This window comes from Lycium ferocissimum, chromosome 6 (genome assembly GCF_029784015.1).
Source record: "Lycium ferocissimum isolate CSIRO_LF1 chromosome 6, AGI_CSIRO_Lferr_CH_V1, whole genome shotgun sequence".
In the NCBI taxonomy this organism is placed as follows: domain Eukaryota; kingdom Viridiplantae; phylum Streptophyta; class Magnoliopsida; order Solanales; family Solanaceae; genus Lycium; species Lycium ferocissimum.
Window position 1 is genome coordinate 61089300 of NC_081347.1, and position 12649 is coordinate 61101948.

Consider the following 12649-nt stretch of genomic DNA (forward strand, 5'->3'; position numbering starts at 1 on the left):
TGCTGTCCTCGCCAGAAAAACAACACTCTCTTGTCGCTTTAATTATGTTATGCTTATTAAAAAATAAATAAATAAATAAAAAATACTAAAGTTTATTATGATACCCCTATTTAATATAAAAAAAGATTGATATTTTTCTCTTAAATAATGTGCGCGATCTTTAATTTTAAAGTTATGGTTAGAAACATTTGTCAACTTTAATTTTGAATTTCTGAAGTGATAATTTTTTGAGCTAAAGTTACTGTTAATTTAGGAGGAATTGAAAAAAAAAATTATTTGTAGCTACAATTGAAATTTAAAAGTATCAAAAAGTTTCAACTTGAATTTCATTTGGAAAAAGGTGATTTTTTTTGAGTGAAAACCATTATTTCACTTTGAATATTTTTTTCAAACAAGTATATACAGTAATTATGCAAATACTGATGGCCAAATTAATATTTGCAAATAATACTGAAAGAATTAATAGCCAATTGATTGTAATGGTAATTAATGTTAGTATCACAATACATTAATCAAAAGTGTGAAAAACAAGAAATTGACTAGAGCACGACATTAATCCAGCATATAAAACTCAAATAGGTAAATATGCAAATCAAAGAAGTCTGCTTGAGAAGATAAAGATGGACCACGTGAATTATTACACTAAATTTCTGGCCCTAAAAGTCTGTAGGAAATTAATTGTCACGGTTACATCAAAAGCGATATTTCTACAATATAATGCTAGCAGTAGGTCATGCAAAGGCATGGCAAACCACTATGCTATTTAAAATAGAGTTAAATTCAGAACTTTCGTTATTATACTTACCTATTATTTAAAACAATTTTACTGTCTACAATAATTATTTTAAGTTATTTATCATTAATAAAATGTAATGACAATCTTACCATTTTTTCCGTTTCTTTTGAGAGAAGTTAAAAACATGTTTTTCTTCCAGCATGAGGTTCATAAATCAAAACTATCAACTTATTTTTTGTTTTATCTAATACAATTAGTCTTTGAAAGAAAACTTAGAAACCAAGATATTTTCTACACGTTTTTAACCACGGTTTAATTTTATCTCAGAATATGATAACTACTTTTGTATTATTAAATATATAATATCTTAATGAAATCGCATGGCGCAATGCGAGTTTTTGTAATGAAATAAAAATAAGTTGTAGTAATAAACATATAAAATGGTTTTGACTTTCGTGACGTCACTTTTTAATATTATTTCACTATTAAAAATTAGTACTATACTAATTTTTCTTGAGAAGATTTTTATGCATAAAGATGTCAAAGTTGGGTCTAGAGAACTAAACGGCTTCCGAAATACCCAACCAACTATGAATATATTTTGTAAGTCATTTTGTAAAGGCTTCTCCTTTCCTTTTACCCAATTAAGGGGAATCTGATAAGTATATGTTTTCTTGGAGAAACTTTTAGTCAATTTAGCATTGACCTTCAGAAACTTTAGGTAGTTCGATCAAATCAAAAAGTATTGTGAAGCATTAATTTCAAAAGTGACTATTTGACAAAAGTCTCCTTAGCTAGTTGAGAATAGTGGAGACCATTTTGACCCAAAAACAAAGTGGATATTAACTACAAAAGGAGTGTTATATGGGATATATATGATATAAATAATAAAAAGAACTTCGTGAAGCATATAAAAAAGAGAATTTACGCGGGGTGTTCTTTCCAAAAATACCTATTTAATTTTTTATCTCGTTAAAAGTCGTGTAGAAAATAGAAACCAAGATATTTTTCTACACGTTTTTTAACCACGGTTTAATTTTATCTCAGAATATGATAACTACTTTTGTATTATTAAATATATAATATCCTTAATTCTTCATTTTTGTAATGAAATAAAAATAAGTAAACATAGATTGAACGTCACTAATGCTTATTTCACTATTAAAAATTATTATTTTTTTCTTGGATTTTATTGCATAAAGATGTCAACTTAAAAAAAAAAAAACCAACTATGAATATATTGGGTTTTATTGAGCTTGTTTGTACAAGAAGACAAAGTGGGTCTATTTAATTTTTCAGAAACTCTAAGTTCGAATCAAATAAAAAGTATTGTGAAGCATTAATTTCAAAAGTGACTATATCAAAATTGGAGGTATTTGAGACAATTGGGAGACCATTTTGACCCAAAAACAAAGTGGATATTAACTAAAAAATCTCCATAATTTCCTCCATTATATGGGATATATATGATATAAATAACAAAAATTCGTGAAGCATATAAAAAAGAGAATCAACGCCGGGTGTCCTTTCCAAAAATACCTATTTAATTTTTAAGTGATCACTAGGACTTGGCCATAATTACTGACATATCTCCAAAATTTTCAACCACAATTCCCAAGAATCCTTCAATTAAGTAATTTGTATTTAATCCAATGACTAACGGATCTCCTCAACCTAAACGGACTGTTAATGATTAGTAAGGGTTTTACATTTAAAGAAAATGATTCTTTCATTTTTCAGTCACATTTTTTTTAAGAAGGTCTGAATATGAGTTGGAGCAAATCTGGTTTCAATTTGTAATGAACTCACCCTTTAATAATATAAAAAGTCCTTATTTTGTCGGACACCTGTGATCAACGCGAACCATTCTCGATATGTCTTTTGTTGCTTTGCTTTGGCCAGCCAATGATACGCCCGTCTAATGAACTCATGGCAACAAAACAGAGCAAAGTCAATTTTGTTTGGCATTCTTGTTTTGGCGGAAGATTTTTTCCATTTTTGAGTTTTGTTGTTAGGGTGAATCTGTTGTAAAAATTTACGTATTTGAAATGAAAATACATAATCCATTTGATATGACTAGATTTAAGATTTCAAGTTCTTTCTTATATCTAAAAGTATATCTTTTTAAATGCCTACTGCCCTTACTAACCATTAACAATCTATTTAATCTTTAGTTATTGATCAAAATAGCTCTATTGCTTATTGAAGGTTAAACAAATCGGATATCCCTTAGGACTAAAAATTGAATACGATAAATTTTTTGAGGGGTTTCGAATTTTTTTTTCGTCAAAAGTTGTGTAAATTATGGGTGTATTCTCCTCCTGAATTTCTTAATAATTTTTTCTCCAAATTAACGATGGGAAAGTCGAGAAGATTGAAGACTAATTGCTTAATTGTGATTATTTTGGATTGGTATTGGTTAAAGTAAAAAAAAATACCATTGTTGGGACAATTGAGCTTGTTTCAAGAAGACAATCTACACATTCTATTTTTTTGATTGAGTGATATTTGGTTTTGGTGGAAATATCTTAATGAGTTTGAATATCAATTTTGGAGACGATTTGAGGAGGATTATTTGAACAATTTTAAAGCAAAAACGAGAAACTCAAGAGGTTGAAAATTACATTTGTGTATTCACCACTATATCTCCCTTGTATATCCGTCTATCTCCTATATGCCATGTATATCCATGACAATATGTGTGTGATTTCTACATATGCATATTATGTACACTAGGACTTTTTTTACTGACATATCTCCAAAATTTTCAAAATCTAGTGAAGAATATACATGACATACAATTTGTTGTTATAGGCAAGTCACATCGAATTTTCTAGGTTTGATGGTTATTTTTCACATTTTTTTTCATGAAGGTCTAATCTTCCTCAAATTTATTAATATGATATTGTCCCTTTAATAACACCTAATATAAAAGAAGAAGAAGAAGAAGAAGAAGAAGAAGAAGAAGAAGAACCATTCGGGTGATTAGCTTGGTTCATTTTTTTTCAATATGTACATTCGTGATTTTTTTTATTGAGTGATATTTGGTTTTGGTGGAAATATCTTAATGAGTTTGAATATCAATTTTGGAGCAATTTGAGGAGTTGAGTTGAACTTCAGAATGAAAACTTGAGGTTGAAGACGACTACGTTTGTGAGGACATGTATATCCCGTTGTATATCCGTCTATCTCCTATATGACATGTATATCTATGTATATCCATGAAAATATGTGTGTGATATCCACTGATATGCACGATATACACATTTTGTAATAGTGTCCATCAAAATCGACATTTTCTAGGTTTGATTTTTACTTGAAACACATCCAAATCGCATCTAATCTTCCTCAAATTAGTATATGACATCGTCCAGGTGTGACCAACCACACCCCTTCAATCCAACAACGAAGAAGAAGAAGTTAAAATCCATTTTTTCTGTTTTTTTCCTTTTGATTTTGCTTTTGATCTTCCTCGATCTGAGATAAAAATGACTACGCTAATTTGTGGATGGGGATAGGAGAATCTTCATAATTGCCTATTATCTCGTTTGGTTTCACTGGATATGGTTATACAAATGCAGGATTTTTTGGGCTTCAATTGCTAAACATATTCTTTAGCCAAAAATATGCCAATAGTTGTTGGGAGCGCATATCGGTGCCAATATCCCTAGCACAAATAGGATCTTCCGATGCTATCATTTAAAATATGACATCGTTAAAAAATAGTGCAAAATAATTTCCGCTTGTGGGAGCTTTCTTGGTCCATTCATTGTTTTTGAGAACACAAAATTCATCCTTAAAAAGCACGATTATCATAGGTTGAGTTTACCTACAAATCATGACGTATAATCAAATTAATTGCAAGATGGTTCTTTAGAATGCGAGAGATAATAATACCATATGGAAGGCTAGCAGTGGGGGAGTTCTACAACATGACTTTCCTTCAAATCCAATTGCTTTGAACCACAACTTTGATTTTGTGTTTCTTAATGCAAACGATAGTCCGTCCAATTTTGTAATGTTTCTTTTAAAGATCAAACCCACTCGGTGTAACGGGGCTGGTAAAACTCAAGAATGTGAGCTTCAAGTTTCTTGATAAAACACAAAACAATGATGGACCAATCAATCGGCCTTTTAATTTTCTATCGTTCATATGAAGAATAAAAGCAGAACTTCCTCAGAAAAGACTTCAGAAATTCTCGGTGAATGTATATATTTACATAACTTTTCTTAATCGGTTCAAAAACTTAATTCCAAACACTTTTTGAAGCAGAAATTCATTAATCACAAGCCTTGTTCCCATTACGAGGGTTTCGTATTCTCCAGTGTATCTTTAAAACGAAAGCAAACAGGCAGCAAAACATCCTAACGGTTCCTGAGGAAAATTGATTCGTTTATGAACTAGAAAAACAAGGTGCAATTTTTAGGCTTTGAGAAAAAGGATTATATAGTTTGATCTAGTAAAGAGGAAAGACAACATGGAAATATGGAATTCATGATTCTATTGGTTCACTAACACATTTTTTGAAGAAATTGTATCGAGCTTTTTTATTGGTTCACTAACAAAAGTTGCATGTCTTCGGGTTCGAAAATTAATTAAGAAAAAAATTTGTTTTGGTCTTTTTGCGAAATTCTCCTTAGTCTTCATTTATATTGCATCAATAGAATATGCCCTTGCCATGATTTCATCTCGGAGGACTCGGTAAATCTTGTTATCACAAATAGATGTTATGAAGTAGCGCCACATAATACACCAATCCACAACTTTCCCTTTTTACTGCACCATGTAAATAGAAGAGAGAGAGAGAGAGAGAGAGAGAGTAGAGGGAAGAGAAGGTGAAGAGGAGAAGTGAGAGTTGGAAGGGTTAAGTAGAGTGTTGGAGAAGTGGAAGGGGTGTGAAAAGTGAACTTGGCCATGTTTTTATTTAGAGTTATGTCTCTTACACTGTTATTGACTAGGGGTAATGATGAAGGCAGGGAGATTTCAAGACATGGGAAACGATGCGTATTTAAAAGATAGACATGAAAAAAAAAAAATCACATTATGTTATATTTAAAGTAAGAAAATAAAATCTTTTATTTTGTTTTATATATTTTCTTTTCAAGATTACAAATCTAACATTTAAGGAGGCTGATGATGTATATAACTTAAACTCCTATAAAGCAGGTTACATGCTAAAACAGATAAAATGACTGGAAAAAATCTTTACACCATATCTAGATGTTAGTTAAGCTCATTTTAGCTTGGTAACCTACAAAATGGTAACGAACCTATTGTTGTAGATAAAACTATATCAACGGTGTAAAAAAATCCATCAATTTCTTATAACTATCAATATATACTTAAGTTAAACTCGATAATGTCTATATTTATTCTTATAAGAAATTTGGGGCAAATGTCTAACCGGAAAGAGTTGCTTGCAAGGTATCCATTATGACAGATAAACAAACAAGAGGAGCCAAATTTGACAAATACTCCACAACTTCCTTTTCATTGCTGAAGATGTAGCCAAAAAAGTTTCTACAAGCAAAGAGGGTTGTGCTTGCTAGTATTGCCTCCATCACTGCGAGTAGCATTACAATAAATACAGATGTTCGAGCTCCTTATGGATTTCCAGCTCCTAACTCGTTCGAAACTCTTGTGCTGAAAATAAAAGTAGCTTTGGTTATTACTTCATTTACTTGTGAGCAGTTGCGGAGTCGAATTAAGGACATTCAAAATATAAAGAAGTAAACAGATGCAGGAGCAAAGCGGATTCCACATTTATTAAGTATTACATGTATACATAAGAAAAACTTGACCTTACATATACAGTCAGAGAAGGATACACAAGTTGAAGTTTATGGATTCCTACAACGACCTTGAGTAAGTTACAATAATAATTGGATTTCCGGTCAAATATTTATGAACATTCAGTTAATTTTTAATTCATATATAGGGTATGAACAAAATTTACTAGGTTTCCCGTGAACTTTACGGCATACCTAGATCCACCACTATATACGGTGTAATTTTTTGACGAAAGCTTGTGAGGATATATGCAAGGGTGGGGGGGTGGGGGTGGGGGGAGGCAGTGTACTAGTTACGGGTTCGGTAGAACCCAGTAACTTAGTTTGGCTCAAACCTTGTATTTATATTAAAATATTCATGTAATTTATGCAAATAATCTATTTAGAACTCAATAAGCAAAAAAATTATGCGTTAAATCCATAAAGTAAAAAACCTGATTTTTGCCTCCGTATATGCACCCATATATTATATTACTATTACATACATAAGTACAGGTATATAGAGTTAACTTCAATGCACTGATAATGTTACATAATTCTTACACTGTTAGATCACTTAAAAGATAGTAATAGATTAGATTACTTAAAAGATAGTAATAGATTTAAGTTACATACTCTGAAAACTTAGTTAGTGTAAAGATTATTCTATATTATCAGTATAGTTTAACAGGTTAGCGGTTAGTTACTATTTTTATAGGTAACCAATTAAAGCTTATAATGAGATTAATCAGTAAAATTACCTTATAATAAGTGGCCTGATTCAGGTGTGTAAATAACTTTCTACACTGCTAGTGCAAATAACTTAAACTCACAAATAATTACAGATAACTTAAAAAATAAAGCAAATAACAGGTTACAATATACATATAGTACAAATATTCAGACATACCTAAGAGCAGCGGAGAGACCATAGGGAATTGAGTAAAGAGTAGAGAGGGTGTTGAGGCTGTGCGATAGAATATCACATGAAATATATTAGTGAAGCATATATAACATACATATGTATATCCATCTAATTAAATTAGTCATTCAAGAGGAGAGCTTGGAACTTACCATACAGAAAGCACTGAAGTTTCAAGTTGTGGATTTGGCAAAAGGCCAGATAACAAGATGATTATCTCAAATGACCACCCCTCAAGACTGAAAATTTAAAATAACTGCAGTATGATTATCTAGTACTAGCAATTAAGGAATGATGACAAAATGGTGCTTATATCTGAACAAGCCAGGTATGAGCTAGAGATATCGATGTACAAATATATATATGAGCAGATCATTTGTATCTATATTAGCCTTGGCCCTTAGGGTAAAAATTTGCCTCCATCTCATGTTTATACCAGACCATTCGATTTAACCTTAGCGGTTAACAATTAAAATAAAAATATTTAGTGCTTACCTATGATTAATTAAATACTAATAAATTTGTATTTGAATTACACATGCTTTGTATTTATTGGTTTGATATAAATACATGATGCAAATAAAATTCTTAGCTTGAGCCACTACTAAAAAATATCTATTTTCCCACTGAAAAATATTTAGTGGTTATTTCTCATTGAACGTTGGTGGGAAAAACCTAAATAGTAGTGTTTTCACACGAAAAAATTAGGAAGTTTCCCAACGTTTCGGTGGGAACTTATTTCTTACCATGCATTTTCCTAGTGAGCTGGTTGGTGGGAATGAGTTGGAAAAATCATGTTTCATAGCACAAATTTTACACTGAATGTCAGTGGGAAAAATCTCTATTTCTAGTAGTGAGCGGTGCTATAACGACAAAGAGATCACGATTCCTTTTAGTTCCATTTTATACAAACTTGGACTTTATAGCTCGTGGAGGTGCTAATAACTTCTTTTCCATCCTAATTAATTTATGTGATGTATTTTGATTTGATTGAGTCTAAAACAAGTCATAGATGTTTATGTAGCTATAGATCATCTCATTAAGGGTAAATAAAAAAATTATTTCTAAATCTAGGAAGATATCATTCGTTTTTAACAGACTAAAAAGAAAACTGCATCAAAAATCCTGAGCAAGAAATTGAAGGCGCAGGTGAACTACGTACCAAATCATGCCAGCAGAAGGAATTGCAAACTTGAAAAACTCTTTCATTCCATCAAAAATCTCCCAAGAAATTGGCACACGAGTTTTCTCACAAGCAGGAGATAGCCTCATGTATGAAGCAAGAATTGCAACATTCAACCATATTGATATATCCATAGACAAAGCAGCCCCAATATTCTTCAATCCACTTTGAAAAACTAGCACCCAACATAGTGGTACATGGATGACTATTGTTAAACATGAGCTTGTGAGCAAGGGAATGATCATACTTTGCATTAAATAATACCTGTTGGAGAATATAATTAAGTTATTTAAAAAAAGTTAATACTTTTTCTAATAACTTAGGCTCTTAAATGAGATGATCACACACTTCAATGATGGTATCAGAGTAGGGAGAGGTCCAATCTCCCTAGCATCTATTTTAAAAAAAAAAAATGCACTTGCTTGGCCCATGAAAAAAGAAACAAACCCGCACGTGAGGGCACGTGTTGGGAATATAATTAATTAATGAATAAAAAAGAGAAAATTATAGCCAATTACCATTTGACCATGTAGTTTACAAAATATTTACACAGTGTATAGGTAGTGTATACCTTATACTAAATATACATATATTGTACATATTGTATACATATTTATACACAACATATACACTAATAGTGTATGCGTAGTGTATACTTCATCCATACTGGTAAACTAGTCGATCGAAGAGTACACGTAAGTTTCTCATTAAAAAAAAAAAAAAAAAAGACGTTCTCTCTAACAGCATGAAATGGTCACGACACTTTACCTGATGAGTGGCTGAAGAGTTGCATAACCAAAGAGAGCAGGTAACAAGCACATCGAGAATTTTCCAGCTTCATGTGAAATTTGAGGATCTTGTCCCATGATTATGAGTAGATATTCCATGTATATCCATAAGATGGAGATGGGAATAGAGACAAGCAACAGAGAGAATATGGCAGTGTACGTTTGAGTTCCAACATCCTTGTATCGTTGAGCTCCATAGGCTTGACCGCTAAGAGTTTCCAGTGCACTGGCCATTCCGATCTGTCATATAAGTAATTAAGTAAATAAAACAATGCTCTTTCTAAGAAGTCGATTGGTTTTGATACATATTATGCATGGATTAGTAATGTAGGGACCAGAGATTGTTATGTATATGGTGCGACAGTATCATATTACCATACTTTACTATTGATATATGTCCATTAACTTTTCTATCTAAAAAGACATATATTTCGAGCGTTCCTCATATGTAAGGCACTCTTGAAACAAATTACATATAAGAAGATGAAATTAAGTTTTAAGAAAATTTAAAGAGGTGCAATATGTTGTTTCATAGAATATTAGTTTTATGTGGGGTTTATTTCTTATTAGATGTTTAATTTGATTATGTTAAAAATCAGTATATAGTGTATAATTTAAAATATTCGTTCACTATTACGAGGGTTATAGTTTTGTCATTTTAATGTTGTAATCCAGGTATTATTTAATACACACGTTTTTATTCCACATTCTATATCACATAAAATAATACTACATAGATTAATTTCCTCATGAGCTTATGTGGGTACTACGTAAGAAGAAAAAAGGTTAATCAAATATTATATCACCTATGCTGGAATTATGCCAAGACTAATTATCATTAAAACACCAACCAAACAATGTACTATATTTGTTGATTTTTATACATTGATTACTATTGTAAGACCAACCAAATGGCACCTATTAGTTCAAATTTTTAGATGAGATATATGCATGCGTGCGGGTCCTTGATTTAAGTTTCATTGTTAATTGTTATTAATGCATTTGACCCATAAAAAAATTAAAAGAAGAAATCAAATCTAAACATGAGAAGCATTGTAAATATTATTATTAGTATTAATAAATTGTGCTTCATTTAAAGACTTTAACTTTTAAACAAGTTGATAACACAAATTTAATTAATACTATCTATGCATAGCGGAATACAAAATGCGGCATCGTCGTTAAATGCGGGATCATCGTTAAAGCTATATGTTTTTCTTCCTTTAATTAAAGCATTGCGATGTGGTTTTAATGTTTTTGTGTTTTCGATCTCTTTCATATATTTCAACAAGCTGTACCCTATAAATCTTGTACTAATATCGTGATTCTCAATAAAAGATCTGATGTGAGTACTCTATCGTATGGTTATGGTGCAACATATATAATTTATAAATACTTGACAGAGTAAAACCCTTTAAAGCTCGAATGATAATTAAGTACTCCTATTTAAGACTTTGACCTCCTTATTTTTCAAAGTCTTCTCTAGTCTCTAGTGAAAAGCACATACGAAAAAAGAAGAAGTGAAAAGCACATGATTCATGACGATAAATTAGGTAAGCTTCATAATGATCCAGTCCAAAGTCCCATCCAGAGGAGGAAATGTTGGGCTGGTGTCAGTGGCAGCCAGGATTTTCACTAAGGGGTTCAAATATATAAAAAAGTAAACATACGAAGAAGGGGGTTCAACATCTACTATATATACATAAAAAATAATTTTAACCATGTATAAATAGCCTTTTTTCCGGCCGAAGGGGTTCGGATGAACCTCTTAGCCCTATGTGGCTCCACCCCTAACTGGTGTGAAGTATTGGTAAATGATATAGTTTCTAAATAAAACCTGCTTTTAGGTTTACCTTTTTTTTTTTTTTTTTTTTTTATCAGTGGCGGAACCAGAAATTAATTTATGCAAGAGGATTCAAACGGAATCAGAAATTTAATAAGGGATTTAAAAAAAATGGTGGCGCATAGAATTTGAACTTGTGATCTAAAGTAGTTTTGGTCCCCCTTTTTCACCACATTAGAATATTTCCTTATGTCAAGAGATTTAACAGTTTATTTATAAACAAAAAAAATCATTCATTATTTATACATTAGGTATAGTTTTTCGACCAAGTTGATACCATTGAACACCATTGCTCTAAGATGGCACCTGAATGCATACCGGAGAAACAGGATAGGTGGGAACATATGATTCAAGAGCCTACGTTCGTAATCAAGCATGAGGCATTATATAGACAAAACACTCGGTGGATTCACAATGAACATGGGAAGGCCGGTATTCATTCCAATATTTATAAACGATGACAATCGCTAGTTCTAATCATTCTTTAGAAGCTGAATCTTTGCTATATGAAGAAGTATACAGACTGATTGTCATTACAAAATAGTTCGTCGGCACGACCTTGTTTGATTAACAAGGGGAGCTGGTTTTATTATTTATACACATTTTAGTTAAGCAAAAAGTAAGAAATGATTTCAATTGAACCGACAAAGCTAATAATGGTATATATATATATATACAGAAAGATATAGTAACTCACCAGAAGAGTAAAACAGGTGACTGAAGCAAGGGAAAAGGCAACGGCAGTGCTAGAGAGGTAAATTTCACCCAAATGGCCAACCAACATCAATGATATAACTTGCAAAAAGTACTGTGACAATGTCACTACTGCCATTGGTCCTGCTAAATAGCCAATCCTCTTCACCTCCAACACCCATGATCTCACCATCCCTTCATTTTCTTCATTTATTCCTAGTTTCCCTAGCAATAATCCTTCTTCCACATGATTAGTACTCATTTCTCTTTTTCTTCTCTTTTCTGCAACTACGTATACCACCCTAGACACCCTTTAAATAATACCTTATGGAATGGAGACTTAATCAGCAGAGGCGGACATACATGTATGGTGCGGGGTCATGTTGGACCCGTTAATCTTCGGAAAAAAAATCTTTACATAGTAAATATATTTTGAAAATGTTGAGAGTGTAATTGAATAAATAAAAGTGTGCACTCTCTAACAACTTAAGCAATTAGATGAGATGGTCACATACTTTAATATGTAGTACTTGCAGGGCAGAGGTCCTGAAATCGAATCTCACTGTAAGCCATTATCAAAAGAATTTTCACGTGCTTGGCCCATGAAAAAAAGAATCAGTCCCGCACATGAGGAAACGTGTTGAGAATGTAATTACGCGAATAAAAGTGTGTTTTCTCTCACATCTTAAACTTTTAGATGAGATGGTCACACGCT

The 12649-nt window shown here is 31.7% G+C and overlaps 1 pseudogene; it reads right to left on the minus strand.

Annotated features, from left to right (window-relative positions):
• Window positions 1-6136: 6136 nt before the first annotated feature.
• On the minus strand, window positions 6137-12196 carry LOC132061479 (protein DETOXIFICATION 12-like; annotated as a pseudogene).
• Between the last annotated feature and the right edge of the window lie 453 nt (window positions 12197-12649).